Below are 12,071 nucleotides of genomic sequence, written 5' to 3'. Positions count from 1 at the left end.
GCCTTCAATGTGCTGTCCTCTTTCCTTAGGATGAACTTATTCACCCCAGGATTTTCCTGGACCTTCAAGTGCAGACAAATGGGGAGAACGGAAAGGTGGGAGGAAGGGTCCAGATAGAGATGGAAAGTGTTCCCACCCCAACTACCTGGTGAAGTAGGCAACCAGGGAATCTGGTGAACATGAGGTAGCCAGCATTGTCCCTGATTGTCCAAGTTTGTGGGTGGGGGTGGAGGGGGTGGTTTTCAGGGAGCAATGGGTTTTGAAGTCCCTCATGCCATGAATTAAATACGAAGGCTTCCTGAATCTCCGTTAAAGAACGTTTTGTGATTGCCAAGTCTATATTTGGATCTCTCTAGGCAAGATTATGGCAAGCTAAACCTGTCCTCAGTAGAACTCTTCCTCTTCAAATTTGCCGTTTCTCCAGCAGCCTGTATCTTAATAATGAGGCAATTGCAGTACTCTAGGAGAGTGACGATGGTGACTTAGACCACAGTGGAGTGGCTGAAGTGTTAGGAAGTGGTTGAATTTGGAACATAATTTGAAGCCAGCAAGATTTACTAATTACATGGTTTTCACAAGGCCAATTGCCAAATAAAAGTTAAAATATCATATTCACAGTAGAAAAACACTTAGAGAAAATGTTGAAAGAATTCAGGTTATAGTAGTTGGACACTATGGCTCATGCTTGTAATCCTAGCACTTTGGGAGGCCAAGAAGGGCTCAGGTGTTGGAGACCAGCCTGGGTAACATGGTGAAACCCTGTCTCACCCAAGAACACAAAAAATTAACCTGGTGTGGTGGTACACACCTGTTGTCCCAGCTGCTTAAGGTGGGCACTGGGGTTGCAGCATTGCTTGAGCCTTGGAGGCAGAGGTTGCAGTAAGCCAAGATCATGCCACCACACTCCAGCATAGGCAACAGAGTGAGACTCTGTCTTAAAAAAAAAAAAAAAAAAAAAAAATTCAGGTTTACAGACTGTCATACAGACTGCCAAAATAAATTGTCTACAGATAATGGCCACTTTTTTCTTTCTAGAAGTGAATTGTTCAGTTAGTCCTGAGGCCTAGCCCAGTGCCTTAATAATTATTTGTTGAAAAATGAATGGAAGTCTTTTTTTTTTTTTTTTTTTTTTTTTTTAAGAGACGGAGTCTCGCTTTGTCGCCCAAACTGGAGTGCAGTGGCCGGATCTCGGCTCACTGCAAGCTCCGCCTCTCGGGTTTACGCCATTCTCCTGCCTCAGCCTCCCGAGTAGCTGGGACTACAGGCGCCTGCCACCTCGCCCGGCTAGTTTTTGTATTTTTTAGTAGAGATGGGGTTTCACCTGGTTAGCCAGGATGGTCTCGATCTCCTGACCTTGTGATCCGCCCGTCTCGGCCTCCCAAAGTGCTGGGATTACAGGCTTGAGCCACCGCGCCCGGCCGAATGGAAGTCTTTTTAATGGCTAGGAATGTATTCTAATATTGAAATAAAAAGAACTTGTAAAGGAGTGAAGCACATTCTAACTTGCTAGACATAAAAAGATAAATGTATATCCCTGACCTTTGGACAACATTGCTTTTACTAAAAATTTCCTAGGGAAAAATCTCATGATTGTCAAAGGTACCATAGTATTTCTAACTCCAATCAAACTTCTGGCAAAAGATCTGTGTATACTTTAGTACAGTTTAAGGAGTCTGAGCTGTCATTTTCTTTGGTTGTGTTCTTTTTTTTCCGTCCTTAATGCCGTAAGGAAGACTGTCCTGGAATGCCCGCCGTCAGGCCGTAGTAATCTTCCGGAGCTGAATTCTTCCTTCGCGTTCCTCTTCTTATTCTTCTTCTTTCTTTCTTTTTTTCTTCTTTTCTTTCTTTCTTTCTTCTCTCTCTCTCTCTTTCTTTCTCTCTCTCTTTCTTTCTTTCTTCTTTCTTTTATCTCTCTCTTCTTTAGATGGAATCTTGCTCTGTCGCCCAGGCTGGAGTGCAGTGGCATTATCTCAGCTCACTGCAACCCCTGTCGCCCAGGTTCAAGTGAGTCTCATGCTTCAGTCTCCCTGGGATTACAGTGGGATTACAAGCATGCCACCACGCCCGGCTAATATGTTGTAGTTTTAGTACAGATGAGGTTTTGCCATGTTGGCCAGGCTGGTCTGGGGCTATTGGCCTCAAGTGATCCACCCGCCTCAACCTCCCAAAGTGCTGGGATTACAGGCGTGAGCCACTACGCCCAGCCGAGCTGTCATTTTCTAATGACCTATAAGCAATGATCCCACTGAAGGATCCCTGTCTGAAGCATTTTCTTGGGGAAACTGGAGATAAAAAAAAAAAGAGTGAAAACAACCACAACAGGCTGGGTGCAATGGCTCACACCTGTAATCCTAGCACTTTGGGAGGCCAAGGCAGGCAGATCACTTGAGGTCAGGAGTTCGAGACCACCTGGCCAACATGATAAAACCCTGTCTCTATGAAAAATACAAAAATTAGCTGGGTGTGGCAGTGGATGCCTGTAATCTCAGCTACTCAGGAGGCTGAGGCATGAGAAACACTTAAACCTGGGAGGCAGAGGTTGCCATGAGCCAAGATCCTGCTACTGCACTTCAGCCTGGGAGACACAGTGAGACTCCATCTCAAAAACAAACAAAACAAAGCAAAAAACACCAAAAAACCAAGAATGATGCTAAATGGATTTGTGTGTGTGCGTACGTGTGTGTTTTGCTACCATATTTTCTGTTCAGTAGGGTCAATATTTATTTTCCCATAGAGAATGTCCTCTGAAGCCTTAAGATATGTTCTCTATGTGGAACTACTTTTTATTATACTGAACCAATAATTGAATATCAGCTATGTCATTTTCATTTAAATGTAAAATTTTTTTTTGAATATATAATTTCTTTATTGGGTTAAAAATTCAAAAAATGCTTTTAGTGAAAAAGATACCCTCCAAATCCTGTCCTTCAGCTAGCTATACAGTATCATTTCTTGTAGGAAATCTGTTTCGAATTCCTTGTATACCCTTGATTCTCAGATAAATACACATATACAATTTTTCTTTTTTATATACAGATTGCATCATACAATATACTCTTTAGCACCTTGCCTTTTTAAAAACTTAACAATAGATCTTGCAGATGGTTGCATTTTAGAGCAGAAACACTTTCTCATAATTTCTTATAGCTATATAGTCTTCCATTGTATGGATATAGCATTCAACCCATTCCATATTGATTGACTTTTAGGTCATTTCCAACCTTATGTTGTAACAAACTATACTGCAGCACTGCAGTGTGTATATGTCATTTTGCACATGTGTGAATATATCTGTGGGATAAATTATTAAAAGTACATTAATGGATATAGCCAAGTTTCCTTCCTAATTGTTGACAGTTTATACTTCTACCACATGTGTATGAGTATCTTATTTCCTTACACTCTCACCAATAATATGAAATATTTTTAATTTTTTCAGTCTTATCGATAGATGAAAAATGGTTTCTTAGTGCTGTTTTAACTTGCATTTATCTTATTATGAGTGGCACTGAATATCTTCTTATTGGATTCCCGTATGTGCTTCCCAATGCCTTTTCATTCATATGTATAGACAATTTATATTGTACTTTCTGTGACCTGTCTATTTAGGCTGTTGTCCATCAAGTTGTTATTGATCTGTAGTACCTCTTGATATATTATAAACATTAGTGCTTTGTTTGTAAAATAAGCCACAAATACTTCTTTCCAGTATGTCCTTTCTTTTTTACATTGTTTGGGTGGTACTTGCTATGTAGATTTTTAATGTCTGTGAGGTGAATTCATGAATCTTTTTAAGTTTATTGCCTCTGGATTTTGTTTAGTTCTTAGGAATGTCCTCCTTATCCCAAATATAAAATATTTGGTAATAGTTTCCTCTGGCATGGTTTGGGTTTTCTTTTTTACATTTAAATAGTATTATTTAAATGTATTCTTGAGATGTGATTTGATTTAGGTCGTTAAGTATGGATCAAATGGATTTCTGTTATTTTTATTTTTTATATATATATATCTTTTTATTATACTTTAAGTTCTAGGGTACATGTGCACAACACGCAGGTTTGTTACATATGTATACATGTTCCATGTTGGTGTGCTACACCCATCAACGCGTCAGCACCCTTCAACTCGTCATTTACATCAGGTGTAACTCTCAGGGTATATATATTTTTTTAATGTAATTTTATTTTTTTCTGGAGACAGGGCCTCTGTCACCCAGGCTGGAGTGCGGTAGTATGATCATAGTTCACAGCAGCCTCAAACTCTTGGGCTGCAGTTATGTTCCCACCTCAGCCTCCTAAGTAGCTGGGATTACAGTTGCACACCACCAAGCCTGCATACTTGTTATAGTTTTTGTAGACAAGGGGTTTCACCAGTTGGCCAGGCTGGTCTTGGACTCCTGAGCTCAAGTGATCTGCCCACCTTGGCCTCCCAAAATGCTGGGATTACATTTGTGAACCACTGTGTCTGGCCTGCAGTGATATTTCTGTCAAACCTGAGAAATACACTGGGAATAAATCCAATAAATATAATAAAATAAAAAATTATGATCAAGGACACTTAGACTTAATGTTGAATCAGAGACCCTATAGTAGAGAAAAATACTAGAGGTAATATATAAGGTCAATCCTTGGCCCACTAGATGGAAAACTTTTATAGCTAACCCATGGGAAGTTTCAGTCCTGTCTTAATTTATTAAGTATTGCTGAATGTACACTGGAAAATATAAACATAATTAATCAGAAATGTTTTAATGTCTTTTCATTCTGTTTTGGACATGAGGAAATCACGTTTTAATGAGGTGCAATTATGCTAAAGTCATAGATTCAGCTATTTTGCACTGAAGGAAGTACACAGTTCTATGACAAAAAAAATTTTAATTAAATCATATCCTTCAAGCATGGTGGCTCATGCCTGTAATCCCAGCACTTTGGGAGGCCAAGGTGGGTGGATCACCTGAGGTCTGGAGTTTGAGACCAGCCTGGCCGACATGGTGAAACCTCGTCTCTACTAAAAATACAAAAATTAGTTGGACATGGTGTAATCCCAGCTACTTGAGAGGCTGAGGCAGGAGAATTGCTTGATCCTAGGAGGTGGAGGTTGCAGTGAGCCGAGATGGCGCCATTGCATTCCAGCCTGTGCAACAGAGCAAAACTATTCTTTCTCCAAAAAAAAAAAAAAAAAAAAAAAAATTGTATCCTTAAGTAATGATTTTGTTGGAAATTTTTAAAAAATAGATATCAGTGTATTCAAAGTAAATTAGCTCTTCCTGGTGATTCAGAGCAACAGTCAGGCAAGCTTTTTCTATAAACGGCCAGATAGTAAATATTTTATGTTCTGTGTCATGCAGTCTCTGTCAAAACTACTCACCCAATGATTACAGTGCAAAATTAGTCAGAGGGAATACATAAATGATGGGTACCGCTCTGTCCCAAGAAAACTTTATTTATAAACACAAAATGTATTTTACATAATTTTATATGTAAGAAAATATAAATTTTTTTGGATATTTTAGAGCCATGTAAAAATGATTCCTGGCTGGGCAAAGTAGCTCACACCTATAATACCAGCACTGTGGGAGGTGGAGGTGGTTAGATATCAAAGGTGAGGAGTTTGAGACCAGCCTGGCCAACATGGTGAAACCCCGTTTCTACTAAAAATGCAAAAATTAGCTGGGTGTGGTGGTGCACGCCTGTAATCCCAGCTACTGGGGAGGGTGAGGCAAGAGAATTGGTTGAATCCGGGAGGCAGAGGTAGCCATGAGCCGAGATCGTGACAGTGTACTCCAGCCTGGTCAACAAGTGCAAAAATCCGTCTCAAAAAAAAAAGATTTCTAAACCACGACCTATACAAAAACAGGCATGAGAAATTGTGGAAAACAGTGTGGCGATTCCTCAAGGATCTAGAACCAGAAATACCATTTGACCCAGCAATCCCATTACTGGGTATATACCCAAAGGATTAAAAATCATTCTATTATAAAGACACATGCACACATATATTTATTGCAGCACTGTTTACAATAGCAAAGACTTGGAACTAACCCAAATGCCCATCAGTGATAGACTGGATAAAGAAAATGTGGTACATAGACACCATGGAATACTATGCAGCCATAAAAAAGAAGGAATTCATGTCCTTAGCAGGGACATGGATGCAGCTGGGAGCCATCATTCTCAGCAAACTAACATGGGAACAGAACCAAACACTGCATGTTCTCACTGATAAGTGGGAGTTGAACAGTGAGAACACATGGACACACATCTGGGCCTGTCGGGGTGATGAGCAAGGGGAGGGAGAGCATCAGCACAAATACTGAATGTATGCAGGGCTTAAAACCTAGATAAGGGGTTTATGGGTGCAGCAAAACTCCAGGGCACAGGTATACCTATGTAACAAACCTGCACATTCTGCACATGTATCCCAGAACTTAAAGTAAAATTAAAAAAGAGAAAAAGGGTTAGTCCTATCCATGTTCTAAATAGTACAAAACTTTAGCAAATAAAAGACTGTGTTTTATTAGTGCATGAATGGAAAGACAAATCAATGGAATAGAATAGAAAACCAAATATTCACCCACATATATGCATAAAAATTTAATATTTGATAAAGAAGATGATTCAGATTAATGTGGAAAAGGCAGATTACTCAATCAGTGAATGAGCAATCATTGTGATAAGCAAGCAAACCATTTAAAAATCCATCTGAGGTCAGGCAAAGTGGCTCACACGTGTAATCCCAGCACTTTGGGAGGCACAGGAAGGAGGATTTCTTGAGCCTAGGAGTTTGAGATCAGCCTGACAAGATGGTGAGACCTTGTCTCTACAAAAACAAAAAATAAAAAATTAGCTGAGTGTGGTGGTGTGCACCTATAGTCCTGGCTACTCGGGAGGCTGAGGTGGGAGAATAAGTTGAGCCCAGGAATTTGAGGCTGCTGTGAGCTATGATCACACCATTGCACTCCAGCCTGAGAGCAAGATACACAGCAAGAGAGTTCCAACTGAAGGGCTTTGATCTTTAACTTATAAAAGGAATTTTTCTCTATTAATTAATTAATTAATTAATTAATTAATTATTGGCTGCCAGATAGAGTGGTAAGGATTATTCTATAGTATTAGTTTTTTGGTACTCAATAGGGCCAGAATTACTGCATATACATTTTGATTATAAATTATTTGATGCTTAATATTATATGACTTGGAAAGTGCTATAAATGAAAATAATCAAGATAAACTTTGTGCTTGTCACTCTTGAGGTTTTATGTGATAAAACATTGGTTACCTACAGTTCATTCTCCCTCCTTGGAAAGTGGAACATTGCTGAGCTCAATCAAAATGAGAGAAGTATGTAAAAGGGACCAGAATCATGTAGCATGCTTTGAACAGCTAGTAACAGGAAACACTGGTCCAGCTGGATGTTAGAAACACTGGTCCAAGCCGGGCGCGGTGGCTCAAGCCTGTAATCCCAGGGAGGCTGAGACGGGCGGATCACGAGGTCAGGAGATCGAGACCATCCTGGCTAACATGGTGAAACCCCGTCTCTACTAAAAAAAATACAAAAAACTAGCCGGGCGAGGTGGCGGGCACCTGTAGTCCCAGCTACTCGGGAGGCTGAGGCAGGAGAATGGCGTGAACTTGGGAGGCGGAGCTTGCAGTGAACTGTGATCCGACCACTGGACTCCAGCCCAGGCGACAGAGAGAGACTCCATCTCCAAAAAAAAAAAAAAAACACTGGTCCAGTTAACATGTTAGGATGTTAGGCCAGACTGGTCTCAAACTCCTCACCTCAGATGATCTAACCACCTCCACCTCCCACAGTACTGGTATTATAGGTGTGAGCTACTTCGCCCAGCCAGGAATCAATCATTTTTACATGGCTCTAAAATATATAAAAAAAAATTATATTTTCTTACACATAAAATTATGTAAAATTCATTTTGTGTTTATAATTCATTTTGTATTATTGCCAATAGCAGGCATTCCAGGCATATTATGCCAAGGGCTCCCTTTCCACCTTGTGTTGGCTTCCTCTTCAGGTTGGTAGCAAAATACTTGTAGCCATTTCCAAAATCATATCCCGTCATAAACACCAGGAAAAGGAAAGAAGATATGAGTCCTTTTTTGTGTCTCTTTTCAGAAATGAGACAACCTATGCTGGAAGCCTCCTTTAGGTTTTACTTCATTTCAAAATTGGGACATGTGCAATTTCCTAAAGCAAACACTGGCAAGGGGAATGGGATTATCACGATCAGTCTAAACTAATCACCTGGAATTAAATTGATGTTAGAAGTTAGTGTCCATCAACACTAAACAGGATTCTATTTTTCTATGTTTTGATGTAATGTGGGAGTTGAAAAACTGCAGCTGTCAGCCAGAGATTGACAGAGTGATGGAGCCGCTGAATAAGAAATAGATTTATGACCTGGGAACATGAGAAGCCGTGCTAAATGAAACCCATACATTTGAAGTTGTCAATTTCTCATAGATTATCTATTTGTTCACATATAAAGAATCTTGAGAAACTCATGTAGGATGCAATAGAAACTATATTTCATTTTAGTGCATATTCGTTAACATTTTTCTATTTTTCTGCTTTTTAAAAACTCTACAATCAGGCCGGGTGCAGTGCCTCATGCCTACAGTCTCAGTGCTTTGGAGGCTGAGCCAGGAGGATCTCTTGAGCCCAGGAGTTTGAGACCTACCTGGGCAACATAGCGAACCCTATCGCTACAAAAAAATAAAAATAAAAATAAAATAAATAAATAAATAATTAGTTGGTTAGGTTGGTGCAGTTCTGTAGTCCTAGCTACCTGGGAGGCTGTGGCGGGAGGGTCGTTTGAGTTCAGCAGTTTGAGACAGAAGTGAGTTATTATCATGCCACTACTCTCTGGCCTGGGCAATAGGGCAAGACTCTGTCTCTAAAAGCAAACCAAATAAGAAAAACGAAACCAAAACATCCTCTATCATCAGAAAATTATCAACGCTTTTGGTTTCAGATGTGCCCATCTTGCTGTGAGTCCACATCCAGCAGGCACAAAGCCAAGAGCACCAGGGCTCCTCTCCTTGCTGTGTGTGTGCACCTTTCCATGAATATATGAAATAAAAATGATTACTTACTCCATGTGTTACACTTGCAAACCTTGCCTTTTTTATTGCTCTAAAATATGAGGTAACCAAGATTGTGCACAAGTAGCATTAAACAACTCACTGCACACTATTTCTAACTGTGTTTGTTGTCCTATGTGGTACTTTGGATAATGTTATTTTCATAATTATGCATGAATAATTTTTCCAGGGCCACCAGCTGGTCCTAGCTGGCTGCCTTCTCCTCCACCCCTGCTGACTACATAAGTGATTTGTTATTTTCCAAAGATAATTTTTTAAAACATTTATATTCGGGGGTAGGCGTGAAAGTTGGTTACACAGGTAAACTAGTGTCATGGGAATTTGTAGTACAGATTATTTCATCACCCAGGTATTAAGCCTATTACTCACTATTTATCTTTTCTGCTCCTCTCCCTTTTCTTACCCTCCATCCTCAAGTAGACCACAGTGTCTATTGTTTCCTTCTTTGCATTCATAAATTCTCATCATTTAGCTCCCACTTGTAAGTGAGAACAAGTGGTATTTGGTTTTCTCTTCCTGCATTAGTTTGCTAATGGCCTCCAACTCCATCCATGTTCCCGCGAAATACATGATCTCATTCTTTTTGTCATGACTGCATAGTATTCCATGGTGTATATGTACCACATTTTCTTTATCCAGTCTGTCATTGATGGATATTTAGGTAGATCCTGTGTGCTTGCTATTGTGAGTCGTGCTGCAATGAACATTCATGTGCATGTGTCATTATGGTAGAATGATTTATATTCTTCTGGGTATACACCCAGCAAGGGGATTCCTGGGTCAAATGGTACTTCTGCTTTTAGCAGCTTGAGGAATCACCGTACTGCTTTCCACAATGGCTAAACTAATTTACACTCCCACCAACAGTGTATGTGTTCCCTTTTTTCTGCAACCTTGCCAGCATCTGTTATTTTTTGACTTTATTTTTCTTTTTCTTTTTCTTTTTTTTTTTTTTTTTTTTTTTGAGATGGAGTCTCGCTCTGTCGCCCGGGCTGGAGTGCAGTGGCCGGATCTCAGCTCACTGCAAGCTCCGCCTCCCGGGTTTACGCCATTCTCCTGCCTCAGCCTCCCGAGTAGCTGGGACTACAGGCGCCCGCCACCTCGCCCGGCTAGTTTTTTTGTATTTTTTAGTAGAGACGGGGTTTCACCGTGTTAGCCAGGATGGTCTCGATCTCCTGACCTTGTGATCCGCCCATCTCGGCCTCCCAAAGTGCTGGGATTACAGGCTTGAGCCACCTCGCCTGGCAATTTTTTGACTTTTTTAAACATAGCCATTCTAACTTGTGTGAGTTCGCATCTCATTGTGGTTTTGATTTGCATTTCTCTAATCATCAGTGAAATTGAGCTTTTATTCATATGCTTGTTGGCGCATGTATGTCTTTTGAAATTGTTTGCTCATGTCCTTTGCCCACATTTTAAGGAGATGTTTGTTGTTCTCTTGTAAATTTGTTTAAGTTCATTATAGATACTGGATATTAGACCTTTGTCAGATGTATAGTTTGCAAATATTTTCTTTTTTTTTTTTTTTTTTGAGATGGAGTCTCGCTCTGTCACCCAGGCTGGAGTGCTGTGGCCGGATCTCAGCTCACTGCAAGCTCCGCCTCCCAGTTCACGCCATTCTCCTGCCTCAGCCTCCCGAGTAGCTGGGACTACAGGCGCCCGCCACCTCGCCCGGCTAGTTTTTTGTAGTTTTTAGTAGAGACGGGGTTTCACCGTGTTAGCCAGGATGGTCTCGATCTCCTGACCTCATGATCCGCCCGTCTCGGCCTCCCAAAGTGCTGGGATTACAGGCTTGAGCCACCGCGCCCGGCCTGCAAATATTTTCTTTAGGCTGTCTGTTTATTCCATTGATAGTTTCTTTTGCTGTGCAGAAGCTCTTAAGTTTAATTAGATCCCATGTGTCAATTTTTGGTTTTGTTGCCATTGCCTTGGTGTCTTTGTCAAGAAATCTTTGCCCTTTCCTATGTCCAGGATAGTATTGATTAGATTGTCCAGGGTTTTTATAATTTTGGGTTTTACATTTAAGTCTTTGACCTATCAAAGATAATTTTCTTTTTTTCTTTTTTCTTTTTTTTTTTTTTTCTTTTTTTTTTTGAGACGGAGTCTTGCTCTGTTGCCCGGGCTGGAGTGCAGTGGCCGGATCTCAGCTCACTGCAAGCTCCGCCTACCGGGTTTACACCATTCTCCTGCCTCAGCCTCCCGAGTAGCTGGGACTACAGGCGCCCGCCACCTCGCCCGGCTAGTTTTTTGTATTTTTTAGTAGAGACGGGGTTTCGCCGTGTTAGCTAGGTTGGTCTCGATCTCCTGACCTCGCGATCCACCCGTCTCGGCCTCCCAAAGTGCTGGGATTACAGGCTTGAGCCACTGCGCCCGGCCCAAAGATAATTTTCAATGTTGAATCTGATTTTTCTCTTTAAGAGACTGGGTGTCCCTCTGTTGCCCAGGCTGGAGTGCAGTGGCATGATCATAGCCCACTGCAACCTTGAACTCCTGCGTTCAAGCAATCCTGCTGACCCAGCCTCCTTATCTGGAATTACAGAGCCACTAAGTCGGTGAATCTGATTTTTTTAAAGCTTTAACACAAAAGTTAAATGGTTGCTTAATTTTACCAAAGAGGTAGTATTTGAGAAAGTGATTATCGACATGTACACAAAGCTATATAAAAGATAAGCTTTGTCAGTAGAAATCCAAGCACCTCGATCACACTGGTGTTACTTATAAATAAATGTTTTGAAACTTAACATTTTTTGTTGGACCTGGTGGCTCACACTTGTAATTCCAGCACTTTGGGAGGCCGAAGGAGCCGGAGCACCAGAGGTCAGGAGTTTGAGACCAGCCTGACCAACATGGTGAAACCCCATCTCTACTAAAAACACAAAAATTAGCCAGGCATGGTGATGCGTGCCTGTAGTCCCAGCTACTAGGGAGGCTGGGGTGGGAGGATAGCTG

Source organism: Rhinopithecus roxellana, chromosome 4 (genome assembly GCF_007565055.1).
Source record: "Rhinopithecus roxellana isolate Shanxi Qingling chromosome 4, ASM756505v1, whole genome shotgun sequence".
Lineage (NCBI taxonomy): Eukaryota > Metazoa > Chordata > Mammalia > Primates > Cercopithecidae > Rhinopithecus > Rhinopithecus roxellana.
Note: the sequence above shows the minus strand (reverse complement) of the source record.